Source organism: Hemitrygon akajei, chromosome 9 (genome assembly GCF_048418815.1).
Source record: "Hemitrygon akajei chromosome 9, sHemAka1.3, whole genome shotgun sequence".
Lineage (NCBI taxonomy): Eukaryota > Metazoa > Chordata > Chondrichthyes > Myliobatiformes > Dasyatidae > Hemitrygon > Hemitrygon akajei.
The window spans coordinates 62297180-62313482 of NC_133132.1; the positions used below are offsets into that span (position 1 = coordinate 62297180).

The window sequence follows — 16303 nt, forward strand, 5'->3', positions numbered from 1 at the left end:
CGTAAACCCTCTCAATAAATTTTGCCTTTTGTCTTGAATTCTCACCACAGGAAACAAGATTGAACCTATCTGGCTTTAGTTTGCTACCATGTTCTTGCAAGCTCTCCTCCTCTTAAGAGTTGTTTTGCTGACTATACACCATAAAGGTCGTGTTGGCCTTACAAAGACCCTATTGTCTACTATATTACTTCTAGATGGAATCCAAGTTGTGCCAAAACTCCCTGGTTTCCAAACTCTCTCTGTGGATCAAATCTTCAGCATTAGGTGGCAGGATTCCTTTCCCCTCTACCCTGCACCAGAACTGGACAGGTATCAAGAAACTTCCTGACCAGAATGCTGAATGATTTGATCAAGTCTTTTTCATGCAACACCAATTAGAGAAAATAAAATACATGCAAAGTAAGTCCAATGACAGGCAGTGAAATGATACATTGTGCATAACATAAAAGCTTTTATTAATGTACAAGGGCATTTTCTGCAAGTGTTAGCTACCTTTATAAAGATGACATCTCCTACACCCAATGCATTCACACTAGAAATTGTATACTATTAATTCTGCTACTTTCCACCCTGCTCTCACTTTCACCTGGTTTTTGGTCCCCTCTCAGTGGACAAATATTACCAGCCCACAGCTACATGGAGCCATCTACCCTTCATCCTGTGAGGACTCTACTCCATTCTCCCAGTTCTTCTATCCATCATATCTTCTCTGATGACTAGAATTTCCACACAGGTACTTCCTTCTTCCTGGCCAGCAGATTTCCTCGATCACACAATACAGAGCTCTTGACTGCGTCTGATCTATTTCCTCACATTTCTCCTCCTCTCATTCTCAATTTCAACCACATTAGCCTCCCTACTTGTAAGGTCCATTATCGTGAACCAGACTGCACATGACCACACATCTCCTCCTCTCCTTTTAGTATTCCAAAGGAACTATTCCCCCTTCAGTTTCCCAAGCAACCACAGGAAGTGCAATACCCATCCTTTCACCTCTTCTCTTCCTACAAACTGGGGAGCCAAATTCCTTCCAGATGAAGCAGCAATTGGGTTCGACTTTTACATAGTCAAAAGTACAGCATTCAGAGTACTCACAATGCAATCATCTGAACATTGCAGCAAAAAAATGTATCTTGTCCACAAGGTGACACAGGTTCCTGTTGCCTGCCTCATTTTAATCCGCTATTCCAATCTGATTTGTCTGTGGCCTGTTACAACAAGCCACAAACTGAATTTGAGAAACAATGCATGTTTCTGTCTCTGCACAGTGCAGTCTTTCAGACTCAATAATGAATTCCACAACTTCACGTAACTTGCTTTGATTGTATCAGAATTGTCTACTTCTGCAAGAGGTCATTCATCTATAATATGGAGTCACGACTCTCTCTGCTCTCACTAGTCTGTCTAGGATATGGATTCATCCAGCGTTCATTTCCATAACTATCTTGGGCCTATCTGCCCTTCCCCACCATTTCTACAACTTAAAGCTTCCTATCCATCCTAGTTCTGACAACCAGTAACAGTTTCCTTTTCCACAGATGCTGCTTGACCTACTGTGTGGATTTCCAGCAATATGTTAGATCACCAGCATCTACACAGCTTGTTTTTAAAACTTAGTATTTGGGATTTGGCTAGAAGGAAGCTTCATCAAATTGTGCAACATTGTGGTTAAACACAAAATGCTGGAGAAACTCAGAGTGTCAGGCAGCATCTATGGAGGGAAATGGATAGTTGACATTTCAGGACAAGACCCTTCATTTAGACTGAAGTAATGAGCACTAGCTCAATGCCTTTATATTATCTATCACCTGCTATCTTTCATTCCAGTTGAAGGGTTTTGACTCAAAATGGTGAATGTCCTTTTCTACAAACAGTGCCCAACCCACTGTTTCTCCTGCATTTGGTGTGCGTCTGCAGTTTCTTGTACCTTCAACATTGTGATTAGACTGCATCTTGAAAACTGTGCCTAGCTCTGTCACAGAAAGGTCGTTTTCTCCAGTTTCACAGACAAGCTATAGAGAAATGTTCTAATGAAGTCTAATGCCGATCTGAGGTGTACAGAGTGGCTACAGTCTGGGGATTTTCACCCTGAAAGAGGCAGGTAAATAACTAGGGTGTTGCTAATTTTGCAATTTTGTATGATTATTCAGAGATCATGTTCAACCAAACTCTGAATGCACGACAGCCTTTGGTATCTAGGAATCAGATGACAAAGCACAACATTCAGAGAAAAGGCATTAAGTGAAGGCATTCATATTTTTAAACAAGGAATGGTGAAGCAGAATCTAATGTTGATGAGATAAATACACAGAAAATTCAACATATCCCAGAAAACATTCAATACAAATATCAAATATAATAACACATTTATCTGAAGTCTCAAGTGTTTGGACATTTTTCAACCTTATCAGGTTATTTGAAAGACAACAAAATACACATAAACTCAACATTAAAATCGAGCCTTTTGCTTACAGCAGACCACAACTGGACTTTCAATCGTCAAGTTAACTAAATTTTGGGAACTTTACAAACAGGTAACTCCTACTAGGACTGTCTATCACAAAATTCTTCACAGTCAACATTTATCCCACAGCACTAAATTCCAAAAAGAATCATCCACATGTTGTGGCCAAATATGAAATGGAATTTGGCATGCATTTTCACTAATAATTACATCATTAGTGTGAAATGCAAACACTAGTTATAAATGGTATTGGAACATTAGATATAAAATATGCTTGACTGAATATGTTTGGTCATTTATGCTTCTAATTTCATTGTCCAAATTTGTCTGCTTATTATAATGGACCCACCTCATAGTAAAGTAATTATGCAATATTACTGCCATTAAACTATGCCAGGATCTTTCCTTGAACACATTTTCATGATTTCACAATCAACAGTATAAAATCAGCATGTCCTTAAATATTCTTCACCGTATAATTTGAAGATAAATACTAAGGACTTAAAATGCAGCCTGTAAGACACTTAACTGCAAATTCATATTGGTAGATGGATACTTGTAATACTGAGATTAAATTCCTGATAATATTCAAACCCATGTTTGTAAAGAGATTGCAGCAGGCATTAATTTTTTCAATGAAGAATCACAGTTTCAAGGATAAGTGAAAGATGGGCAGATATGTGATAACGTGTATGATAATGGACAGATAATCTGTTTTCTAATACAATACCTTGACCAAGGGAACTAAGGTTGAGCAGGTTAAACTCCGTTTAAGTGTGAGAATGGTGAGACTTAAAGACAGTGATGAACATACACTTAAAAAATCAATTATTAAACAAGTTGATAAATTAGTTCAGTATTGTCACATGTAGAGGGATAAGAATGAAAAATTTAGTTTTGCAAGTCATCCATACAGATCATTTCACCACGAGTACACAGTACAAAAGGAAATGTAGTAACAAATGTGAAGTTACAGAGGGAGTGTAGTGCAGGCAGACAATAAGGTGCAAGGCCACGTAGCAAGGTAGACTGCAGCAAAGTTCATCACATTCAGTGGTTCTAAAACCAAAAATTCAGTCTTTAAAACAAAAACAGAAAATAGCGGAAACCCTCAGCACATAGGAAATACTCTGGGAGTACTCGTGGTTTACCAAGCCGCAGTGCTCCTATGTTTAATGGTTTGCTAAGATTATGAATTTTATACAGAGGAAAGCTACTCATGCAATGTTAACAGGACAGAAATTGAGAAATAAAAGATATTAAAGTTGTGCATCATGAAAACAAGCCATTTGTCCAACCACACCCACACCAAGGGAGGAGCTTAGGAGGATGATGGCGCCTAACGGCAACTCCTTTGCTTGCATCTTTGGAAACAGCTCTATTTCTATCTTTGAAATCCCTTTTTTTTCCTTTTCAAGGTTCTTTGGAAGACCATGACCTGGAGTTACACGCTGACTTCGGTTCTTTGTGGAAATGGGACCCGCTCTCAGGGCCTCATGACAGGCAGCTTTTGATATGCCAAGGATGCAGCCTGGAAGACTAGCGCACCTTCAGGGTGCCGGATTCCGTGGCTCTGGAGGCAGGCGGATTCGAGGTTGGTGCCATCTGATATGTCGTGGGAGGCAGAAGATCAAAAGCAGCGAGCCGACTGCTGGCTGTGTGCCCAGAGACCCAAGTTCTTTGGGCACAGAGCCTGGAAGAAGCAACACAACAGACTATTAACACCATAAATCAGCCAGCTGCTTTGTTATGTCTCCCCTCTCGCTGTGAAATGGGGACACCTCTTTTATCCTTATTGGGGGGGGGGGGAGGAGGAGAGACAGAGAGCACGCGTACACGTCTGTGGTATGTTGAATACTGGGTGAACGAGTAGTCTTTGGGATACTGCAAGTCTGCGTCTTTATTGATGTTTTGCTGCAGGCTTGAGTGCTCAGTGGGGGGTGCCGATGCTTTTCTTCTGGTGGGGGGGGGGAATCATTGCTTCACTGCTGCTTATGCATGGAAGGGGGGAACTGGGGGGGGATTTAGGGTTCTAACATTTAACTGTCATTCATTCTTTGGGGCACTCCTCTGTTTTCGTGGATGTTTGTGAAGCAGAAGAATTTCAGGGTGTATATTGTATACATTTCTCTGACATTAAATGTACCTATTGAACCTACTGAACCAACCAACAGGCACCCATCTGCATTAGTCCCATTCTCTAACACCTGACTCATATCCTTTATTGCTAGCATAGTTCAAGTGGTTGTCTAGACACTTCTTAAATTCTGCCAGCAACTCTCCATTCTCCCTGGTAGTATATTCCAGGTACTCACCACGCTCTAGGTGAATGATGTCTCCATCGGATCCACTTGACCTCTTTAGAGTGGATCTCAAAAAACCATTTATAAACATCACAAAAAGCAGTGGTCCTAGAATAGATTCCTGCAGAACACCACTAGTAACAGACCTTCAGATAGAACACATCCATCTACTACCACCCTCATCCTTCTGCAAGCAAGCCAATTCCAAATCAAAGCAGCCAAGTTTCCATAGATCTCATGCGCTCTGTCTCTATGAATGAGCCTACCGTAAGGAACCTTGCTGAACACTTTACTAGAAACCATACACACTACATACACCCCTCTCCCTTCATCAATTTGTTTTGTCACTTCCTGAAAAAGTCAATCAAGCTCATGAGGCATGACCTGCCCCTCACAAAGCCATGCTGACTATCCCAAATCAGTCTACGCTCTTCCAAATTCATGTAAATCCTGTCTCTAAGAACCCTCTCCAATAGTTTGCCCATCACTGATAAAGACTCACTGGTCTATAATACCCAGGATTATCCTTATTATTTTTCTTGATCAAAGGAATAACATTTGGCATTTTCAATCATCAGGTACTACTTCTATGGCGAGTAGGAATGCAAAGGCACAGCAATCTCTTCCTTTGCTCTCCAGAGTAACTTGGGATATATCCCATCTGACCCTGGGTACTTATCTATCCTCGTTTTCCAAAAGTTCCAACACATCCTATTTCTTAATCTCAACATATCCTAGCACATATGCCTGCTCTATATCAATGTTCCTCTCACTGGTGAATACCGGCACAAGTTTTATCCCTGATCAGTCTCACCCCCACTCTAGTAACACTCCTGTTATACACATACATGTAGAACGCCTCAGGGTTTTCCTTAATTCAACTTGCCAACGCCTTCTCAAACCCTCTTCTACCTCTCCTAAGTCTCTTAAGTTATTTCATGTCTACCTTATAACTCTCAAGAGCCCTAATCTTTGCTTCCTTTTTCCTTTTGACTAAATGGTACTCTTCTCTTGGCTCCTTCACCCAATCATCCTTTCCCTGGTTCAATTGTACAAACCCATCCAGAACCCCATGCAAGTGCTCCCTCCACAGCCTCTATATTTCCCTTGTACATTTCTCTGAGAGTATCTGTGAAAATTTAGGCTCTCAAGTTCCTGCCTAATACCATTATAATTCACCCTCCCAAATTACTTTTCTATAGTGTCTGTTCCTATCCTTGTCCAAGGCTATGCCAAAGGTCTGGGAGTTGTGGTCACTGTCTCTAACATTGGCTTTACTGGGGTTAATTTAGGTGTAACCCATTCCTTTTGTACAGGTCATACCTTCACCAAAAGAGATCGCAATGATCCCCATCTGAAACCCTACTCCCTGCACCACTTCTTCAGCCATACATTCATCTGCCAAACCATCCAATTCTTACCCTCTCTTGCATGTGGTACAGGCAGGAATTCAGAAATTACTGCCCTGGTGGTCCTGCTTTTCAGCTTCCTTCCTACCTCCCTATATTCACTCTTCAGGATACAATCCTTTTTACACCATGTCATTGCTACTAAAATGTCCAACAACTTCTGGCTACTCATCCTCCCCAAAAACAATGCTGTGGACTCACTCTGAGACGTCTTTGTTCCTGGCACCTGGGTGGCAACATACCATCCAGGAGTCTCCTTCACGTCCACAGTATCTCCTGTCTGCTCCTCTAACTTTTGAATGCTCTATCACCTCTTCTACCACCCCCCCCCTTTCCTTCCTAGCCACAGAGCCAGACTCAGACTCAAGTGTCAGAGTCCAGATCGCTACAGCTTTCCCCTGGTAGGTCATCCCCTCCAAAAGTTTACAAAGTGGAATACTTGTATTGAGGTGAATGGCACAGGGGTATTCTGTACTGTTCCCTTTCCCTCACCCAGCTATCTGCCTCCTGCAACTTAGGTATGAGTGCCTCCCTATAGCTCCTCTCTATCCCACTCTCCATTCTCCTGAATAATGCACAGAACATCCAGCTCCAGTTCCCCTTCCCCAACACAGTCTGTAAGGAACTACATCCAGATAATTTCTTTCAGACGTAATCATCAGGAACACTGGCGATCTCCCTGATTTCCCACATTATACAAGAGGAACACACCATTGCCCCGGACCCTGCCTATGCCATAAGAAAGAAAGGAAAAGAGAGAAGCTTACTGGAAACTCACCTTGGCCTCCACCTCTTCTGGCTGAAGCCTCTTGAACAGAAGCCTCAGTTCCACTCATGCAATGTCCCTGTCCACTCACACTTTGGCAGCTCTGCTTAAACCCAACTTCTGTTTATTAATCCTTGCCATCAGCTAATAAATCTGACACCAAGCAGTAAGTCCCAAACTGTACCACTTTTTAAATCTCCCACTTCTCATGATAATTAACGGCTCCTGCCACTTGAAACTAAGGACCTTACCAATTATGGTATACATCCTAGCCTAATTAATTCACCCAGAATGCATTGCCTCATATTTATCAAGATTAAACTCCATCCACCATTTCTCTGCTCAAGTAAGAAATCATGGCAGACACTTTGCATAATCGATCAATTTCTCAATTGGAAAGTTTTTAATAAGAGGGAAAGCTCACATCCTGCCAATGTTCTAATTTTCTAAGCAAGTCCCACAGGAGATTTTAGGCTGGATGATGGTGGCTCGCATAGTATCACTGATTTAAGATTTTCAAAATTTTACTGATATTCTAGGTAATAACAAAGAGACTTGTCGATTTAAAAATGAAATTGGTTTAATAGCCAATTAAACCACTGTTATTTACAACAGTGGTAAAGCAAAGAGACCTTGATTGCTGGCCTCAACAGTCCGTCACACTGGCAATCCTAGTCTCACCCCCTTCAGGATTTTTCTTTTCATCTTACATGGTTCTATAGACATGCACCAAAGGCCTCGGTTCTCCACATCTCTCAGAACCTCCTTATTTATTGCACATTCTCTTGCTTTGATGTACCTTTCCAAATGCAATACTTTACTCTGGATTAAATACCATTTGCCACTTTTTATAGAATTTAACTCAGACATATGTGAAGTATTGTTTTTTGGAAAGTTAAACCAGGGCAGGTCATAGTCAGTAATCAATAAGGCTTTGAGAGTGTTGACAGAACACTCTCCGTTCTGCAAGTACATAGCACCTTGAAAGAGATTACACAGGTAGATAGGATGGCATTCTTTTTTCAATGGACAAGACATCCAGTAAAATAATTGGGATATTGCGCTTCAGATGTACATTGGGGAGACTACAGTTGGAATATTGTGTGCAGTCCTGGTTGCCATATTGCAAGGATACAGTTATCCAAAAGAGGGCACAAAAAGGGTTTACACAGAGGCTACTTGGACTATAGGGCTGGTTAGGATGGTATTGTTTTCCATGGGGTGAAAGCAGCTGCGGGGTGACCACACAGAGGCTTACAAAATTATGAGAGACACTGAGAAGGAGAACTAAGGGCAGGTTTTTCCTACTCAAAGGGTGGTGCTGCCAGAGCAAGTATATTTGAATAGATGTATATATAGGAAAGGTATAGAAGGACATTGGCCAAAGCAGACAAATGGACCAAGCTTTCCTCCTTATTGCCACCCATGTGGGTGATTTTTGAACTTCTGCAAACTCATTTATTGTGCCCTCCCCATTAAATCTAAATCACCAAGATCTACTTTTAGTAGCATGCCGGTGCGACACCTGTGGAACCCCACTGGCAAAATACTTACAGCTGCAAAAAACACCTATCAACTATTATCCTCTATTTCCAAGCTTAGACCATAAGACATAGGAGCAGAATTAGACCATTCAGCCCATTGAGTCTGCTTTGTCATGGCTGATCCCAGATCCCATTCAACCCCAAACACCTGCCTTCTTGCCAAATCCTTTGATGCCCTGACTGATCACGAAACTATCAATTTCCACCTTAAATATACACATGGACTTGGTCTCCACTGCAGTCTGAGAACGTTCCATGATTCACCACTCTGTGGCTAAAAAAGTTCCTCCTTGCGTCTGTACTAAAAGATCGTCCCTCAATTTTGAGGTTGTGCCCTCGAGTTCTGGATATCCCAACAAAGGAAACATCCTCTCCATATCCACCCCATCTAGTCCTTTTCAAGATTTGGTAGGTTTCAATGAGATCCCCACATATTCTAAATTCCAATGAGTACAGGCCCAAAGCTGCCAAATGCTCATATGTTAACCCCTTCATTCCCAAAGTCATCCTCATGAATCTCCTCTGGACTCTCTCCAATGAGAACACATCTTTCTGAGATATGGGGCCCAAAACCGTTGAAAATACGCTAAGTGCGGCCCGATTAGTGTTTTATAAAGGCTCAGCATTATCTCCTTGAAATTAATGCCAACATTGCATTTGGCTTCTTTATCACAGATTCAACCTGTAAATTAACCTTCTGGGAGTCTTGCACGAGGACTTCCAAGTCCCTCTACACCTCTGACACTTGAACCTTCTCCCGGTTTAGATAAAATTCTGTACTATTGTTCTTCTTATCAAAATGCAATATCATACCTTTCCCAAAAATATTCCATCTTCCACTTTTTTGCCCATTCTTCCAATTTTGTCTAAGTCCTGCTGCAATCGCATTACTTCCTCAGCACTACCTACCCCTCCACCTAGCTTTGTATCATCCACAAACTTTGCCACAAAGGCATCAATTCCATTATCTAAATCATTGACAAACAATGTGAAAACTACCAGCCTCAATACTGATCCCTGAGGAACACCACTAGTCACTGGCAGCCAACCAGAAAAGGCCCCCTTTATTCCCACTCACTGCCTCCTGCCTGTCAGCCATTCCTCTATCCATGCCAGTATCTTTCCAGTAGCGTCATAGGAATTTACCTTGTCAAGCAGCCTCATGTGTGGCACCTTATCAAAGGCCTTCTGAAAATCTAAGTAAATGACATCCACTGCCTCTCCTTTGTCCACACTGCTTGTTACTTCCTTGAGGAACTCTAATGGATTTTACCAGTTCCTCAGGAATCCACAGAACTGGTAAGCTTCATGGGGCTCAAAGCAAATGCTGGGGAAGTTGTCACATAAACATGCTTCTTGTTAAATGACAACTGCATCAGATAGTGATTACAGCATATACACCCCGTGGTTAGATGACTCAATAAATCAGTAAGTCGTGCCCCTAGATCCCTCAGGTAGTAGAACACAAAGCACACACTGAAAGTGTATGCTCCTAAGCAATTCAGTCCACATTCACATTCTAGCTACCAGGTCCCAGATCATGGACTGCCTGCATTGTTACTCATAGTTGTTCTGAGTTAAACTCAGTGCTCAACAAACTAACTAGTTCTAGTTTAGTCTGTGGCACTGAGTTAACCAATATTAAGCTTACATTAATATGACACCTCAACAATTTGAGTTCAGCAAGGTCCAGTAAACCTTGATTAATATTATTTTTAAATGAGAAATGGTGGCCAGTAAACCAGGTTACAGTGGCATTAGTTAGTACTGGTTTAATACCACAACCAGAGGTTTGCACATCTAATGGTACAACATTCTCTCAGGACTACACTGGAGGATCAACCTATAGATATTTTTCAAAGTAGGCTTAAACCCACAAACTGAACTCAGAAAAAAGTCCTACCAACTGAGTAATGATGGGCAGAGTGGTCAGATCTGGGACAACAAGAGTAAAAGTAAACTATCTCATGGGATAGACAGGTTAAGCAGATAGATCGAACATAAAATGTGGGAAAACATGAAACTATCCACACACTGTCCTTGACCTCCTTCACCGCCAGGGTGAAATGCAAATTCGAAGAATAACACCTTGTATTCCACCTGGATAGTCACTTGGAAATGTGGAATTCTCTAATTTCAAGTACCTGCTCTTCCCCTGTCCCTTTCTCTCTTTTAATTGACCCAGGTCCTCACACACACACCCTCCATTCTAGCCATACCACAAAGCTCCCAGTTTTTCCCCTCCCTACAAACTTCATCTGTCCATCATCCACACACTCCTCCACTGCAGTCCCCTCCCACTGTTTCCATTTCTTATTTGATCCTTTTGCACCTTCCTTTCCTATCAGATTCCATCATCTTCAGCCCTTTGTTGCCTCCTATCACCTTTCAGCCTGTTACTATCATCACCCCTCCCTCCTCCATACACCTGCTAATCAAAATTCTAATCTCTCCCTATCACCTACCAGCTTTCACTACACCCCTCCCCCTCATCTCTTTATACCACCTATTTCCCTTCTATTCTCTCAGACAAGGTGAAGAGTTGTGACCTCATGCACCGGCTGTCCATTTCCTTCTACAGATGCTGCCCAGCCCACCGAGTTCCTCCAGCAAAACATTTTCTTTTACTTATGAAGTTGTTCACTTTGGCAAGACAAACATGCAAACTAGAAAGAATCAACCACAGGAGTGCCCCAAAGTCAGATTTTTGGTCCTTAATATTAATGACTTTGAGGAGGGACACAGTGAAAGGTATCCAATTCAGCAAATGGTATGAGAATAGGCAAAAGAGCATGCTTCAAGGGGTATATTTGGACTCTACATCAGGACAAAGGCACAATGTGTGGATAATGGAGTTTTATGCAGGAAAGTGCAAGGTCTTGCACTTATGTTGTTAGAATCATAAGGCGCGTTATTTCTAAATTGGGCAATAATACAGACCAGTACCTACAGGGAACAATTTCTTTTTTTGTATACAAAATAAAATACCGACATGTGGGTGCAGAACTAATTTGAACTTTTTTTGGGCAGAGTTTGAATTTTAAAATGGGCACAAAAGCGGCTCTACTTCATTAAAAATTTGAAGAGATTCAGTACGTCACCAAATACTTGGAAATTTCTACAGATTGACACTTTGGTGGAGATATATTTTCATTCTGCGGCATTGTATTTTTACTGATATTCTATATGGGTCTGTTGACTTGTATGCATCAAGCCATGGCATCGTGGTGTGGGTGGAGGTGGACATCAGGAGCCTTATTGGACAGGAAGAGTATAGGAAACTGATACAGGACTTCGTGATATGGTGCAACTCAAACTACCTGTGTCTCAATATCACCAAGACCAAGGAGATGGTGGTGGACTTTAGGAGATCTAGGCCTCATATGGAGCCAGTGATCATTAATGGAGAATGTGTGGAGCAGGTTAAGACCTACAAGTATCTGGGAGTACAGTTAGACGAGAAGCTAGACTGGACTGCCAACACAGATGCCTTGTGCAGGAAGGCACAGAGTCGACTGTACTTCCTTAGAAGGTTGGCATCATTCAATGTTTGTAGTGAGATGCTGAAGATGTTCTATAGGTCAGTTGTGGAGAGCGCCCTCTTCTTTGTGGTGGCGTGTTGGGGAGGCAGCATTAAGAAGAGGGACGCCTCACGTCTTAATAAGCTGGTAAGGAAGGCGGGCTCTGTCGTGGGCAAAGTACTGGAGAGTATAACATCGGTAGCAGAGCGAAGGGCGCTGAGTAGGCTACGGTCAATTATGGAAAACCCTAAACATCCTCTACATAGCACCATCCAGAGACAGAGAAGCAGTTTCAGCGACAGGTTGCTATCGATGCAATGCTCCTCAGACAGGATGAAGAGATCAATACTCCCCAATGCCATTCGGCTTTACAATTCAACCGCCAGGAGTAAGATATGTTAAAGTGCCGGGGTTAGGACTCAATGTATTTAAGTAAACTACTTAAGAACTTTTTAAAAGCTATTATTAATGCTTTTTGAGAGGGTGATTTTAGATGCATATCATATTTTTACTGTTAAGTATTGTATGTAATTAGTTTTGCTACAATAAGTGTATGGGACGTTGGAAAAAATGTTGAATTTCCCCATGGGGATGAATAAAGTATCTATCTATCTATTACATGATTGTGATCTTGTGTGTGTGACTGTTGGTAATGTGTCTTTGCCCCTTAACCCTGCAGTAACACTGACTTATTTAGCTATATTTATGAGTATTCATATGTGGTTAAATGACAATTAAACTTGAATTGAATAAACAGGATCACAAGAGGCTGCAGACTCTGCCATTTCCATCATATGCACAATCCTCCCCATTGAGGACCCATCAAGATGCAGTGCACCAAGCAGCATCCATCACTAATGATTCCACCATCTGGGACATGTCCTCTTCTTGTTACTACCATCTCAATGGGGTTCACAGTCAATTCAGAAACAGCTTGTTCCCCTCCAGCATCAGATTTCTAGATGGACCATGCTACCTCAATATTCCTTTTCTTTTGCACTATTTATTTTTGTAATTTAAAGTAATTTTGTATGTTTGCACTGTATTGCTGCCACAAATCAACAAATTTCACAACTTGAGTCAGTGACAATAAATCTAATTCTGAAGCACTGTTACAATTGTTTAGGGTCCTTGTATGGCCAACTTGGAACACAGAGTGCAATTCTAGTCCCCTTATTTAAAAATGAGTATTACATTGAATTGACTTTATCACTTACATCCTTCATATACTGTACATGAGGAGTAAAAATCTTTACATCTCTGTTTAAATGTACAATTTATAGTAATTTGTAATAAATATTATTTACAACAGGATATTCAATATAACATAGAAATACAGTTGCATCAGCATGAATTAAGCAGTCTGATGGCCTGGTGGAAGAAGCTGTCCCGGAACCTGTTGGTCCTGGCTTTTATGCTGCGGTACCATTTTCCAGATGGTAGCAGCTGGAACAGTTTGTGGTTGGGGTGACTCGGGTCCCAAATGATCCTTTGGGCCATTTTTAAACACCTGTCTTTGCAAATGTCCTGAATAGTGGGAAGTTCACATCTACAGATGTGCTGGGCTGTTTGCACCACTCTCTGCAGAGTCCTGCAATTGAGGGAAGTACAGTTCCCATACCAGGCAGTGATGCAGCCAGTCAGGATGCTCTCAATTGTGCCCCTGTAGAAAGTTCTTAGGATTTGGGGGCCCATACCAAACTTCTTCAACTGTCTGAGGTGAAAGGGGCTCTGTTGTGCCTTTTTCACCACACAGCCGGCATGTACAGACCATGAGATCCTCGGTGATTTTTATGCCAAAGAACTTAAAGCTGTTCACCCTCTCAACCTCAGATCCATTCATGTCAATAGGGGCTAGCCTGTCTCCATTCCTCCTGTAGTCCACAACCAACTCCTTTGTTTTCATGATGTTGAGGGAGAGGTTGTTTTCTTGACACCACTGTATCAGGGTGATGACTTCTTCTCTGTCGACTGCCTCATTATTATTTGAGATTGGGCCAGTGTAGTGTTGTCAAAGTTAATTAGCAGGTTGGAGCTGTGGGTAGCGACAGAGTTATAGGTATACAGAGAGTAGAGGAGGAGGTTTAGTACACAACTCTAAGGGGCACCTGTTAAAGTCAGAGAGGCAGAGGTGAGGGGGCTCTCTCTTACCACCTGCCGGCAATCTGACAGAAATTCTAAGCTTCTTGTCAAGCCTGGATGGAATTATGGTGTTGAATGCTGAACCATATACAATCCAAGAACAGCATTCTCACATAAGCATCCCTCTTCTCCAGGTGTGTAAGGACGGTGTGTAGAGCTGCGACTATTGCATCACCTGTCGATCGGTTGTGTCGGTAGGGGGTCTCGGGTGGGTTGTAGCATGCTGCAGTATGCATTATTATTTGAGGTAGTCCTGAAGAGAGGCATTGGGATGAAATACTTATCCCATCATGTTCAAGTAAAAATGTTAAATTATTATCTTTGAAGTTTAGAAGTGGGATGAAGTTACTAAACATAAGAGCCCCAGGAGCAACGACAAATTAAATATTGAGATGTTTCCACTGATGAGAGAGCCTGAGAGATACAACATAAAAACAGCCCCTTCAACCCACTAAGTGTGAGCTAATAACTAACCATTCATCCTACATTAACCCTATACTCTCAAAATTCTATCAAAGCCCCCCAGATGCCACCATTCATCCAAATAGCAGAGACAATTTACAGTGGCCAATTAAGACTCCAATCCAGACAATATCCTTATGAATCTTTTCTGCTTCATCTCTAGATTAATTATATCTTTCCTGTTGTGTGGTGACCAGAAATGCACAAGATGAATTGCCAGAACTGGACACTGACTGCAAATATCAAATTCAAATTTATTGTCATATGTATATGTATGCACTAGTGCAAAGAAAACTTACCTGCAGCAGCATCACAGGTACATAGCATTAGAGATGCAGCATTCAAAACAAATTACAAACAATTTTACAAAGAGGAACAGAAATATAACAAAGTCTATTTTAGTGCAAAGTGATCTCAGTGATTAGAGTTGTGCTGGTTGGTTCATGAGCCAAATGGTTGAAGGGAAGTAGCTGTTCTTGAACCTGGGAGTCTGGACCTCCTGTCCCGATGATAGCTGTAAAAAGATGGACTGGCCTGGATGGCAGGGATCTTTTGATGACTTATGTTGCCTTCTTGAGGCAGCACTTCATGTAGATTTTACAATGGTGGGGAGGGATGTGCCACATTTCAAAGTTCAAAGCAAATTTATTATCAAAATACACATATGACACCATATACAACCCTGAGATTCATTTTCTTACAGGCATAAATCAATAATAGAATAATAATAACAGAATCAATGAAAGACCACACCAACTTGGGCGTTCAACCAGTGTGCAAAAGACAACAAACTGTGCAAATACAAGAAATAATAATAATAATAAACAAACAATAAATATCAAGAACCTGAGACAAAGAGTCCTTGAAAGAGAGCCCATAGGTTTTGGCAACAGTTCAGTGATGGGGTGAGTAAAATTATCCCCTCTTCTGGAGCCTGATGGTTGAGGGGTAGTAACTGTTCCAGGTTCCTGAACCTGGTGGTGAGAGTTCTGAAGCTCTTGTATCACCTTCCTGATGGTAGCAGTAAGGAAGCATGTCCTGGGTGGTGGGGGTCCTTAATAATAGAAGCCACTTTCCTGCGACAATACTTTGTGTATACGTGCTCAATGGTGTAGGGAGGGCTTTGCCCGTGACGCACTGAATCATATCCATTACTTACTGTAGGATATTCTGTTCAAGGGCATTGGTGTTTCTGTGATGCAGCCAGTCAATATGCTCTCCACTACACATCTATAGTTTTAGATAACACACAATATCTTCGCAAACTCCTGAGGAAGTAGAGGCACTTGCCGTGCTTTCTTTGTAACTGCATACTGGGCCCAGGACAGATCTCTGAAATAATAACACTGAGGAATTTAAAGTTGCTGACCCTCTACTACAGTGGTGGCATCAGCAAACTTGAAGATGGCATTGGAGCTGTGCCTAGCACACAGTCACAAGTATAGACTGAGTAAAAGAGGGTCTAAGCACCCAACCTTGCAGTGCACCTGTGCTGATGGACATTGAGAGATGTTGCTGCCAATCTGAACTGACTTGAGAAATCGAAGATCCAATTGAAAAAGGAGGAATTGAGGCCATCTTGAAACTTACTATTAGTTTTGAGGAGATGATTGCATTGAATGCCAAGCTGTAGTCAATAAAGAGCATCCTGATGTATACATCTTTGCCATCCAAATGTTTCAGGGTTGAGTG

General features: G+C 41.7%; 1 protein-coding gene across 1 annotated transcript in view; it reads right to left on the reverse strand.

Moving 5' to 3' along the window:
* lin9 (lin-9 DREAM MuvB core complex component) overlaps window positions 1-16303 on the reverse strand; it is a 156545-nt gene that overhangs the window by 116481 nt on the left and 23761 nt on the right. The window lies entirely within an intron of this gene.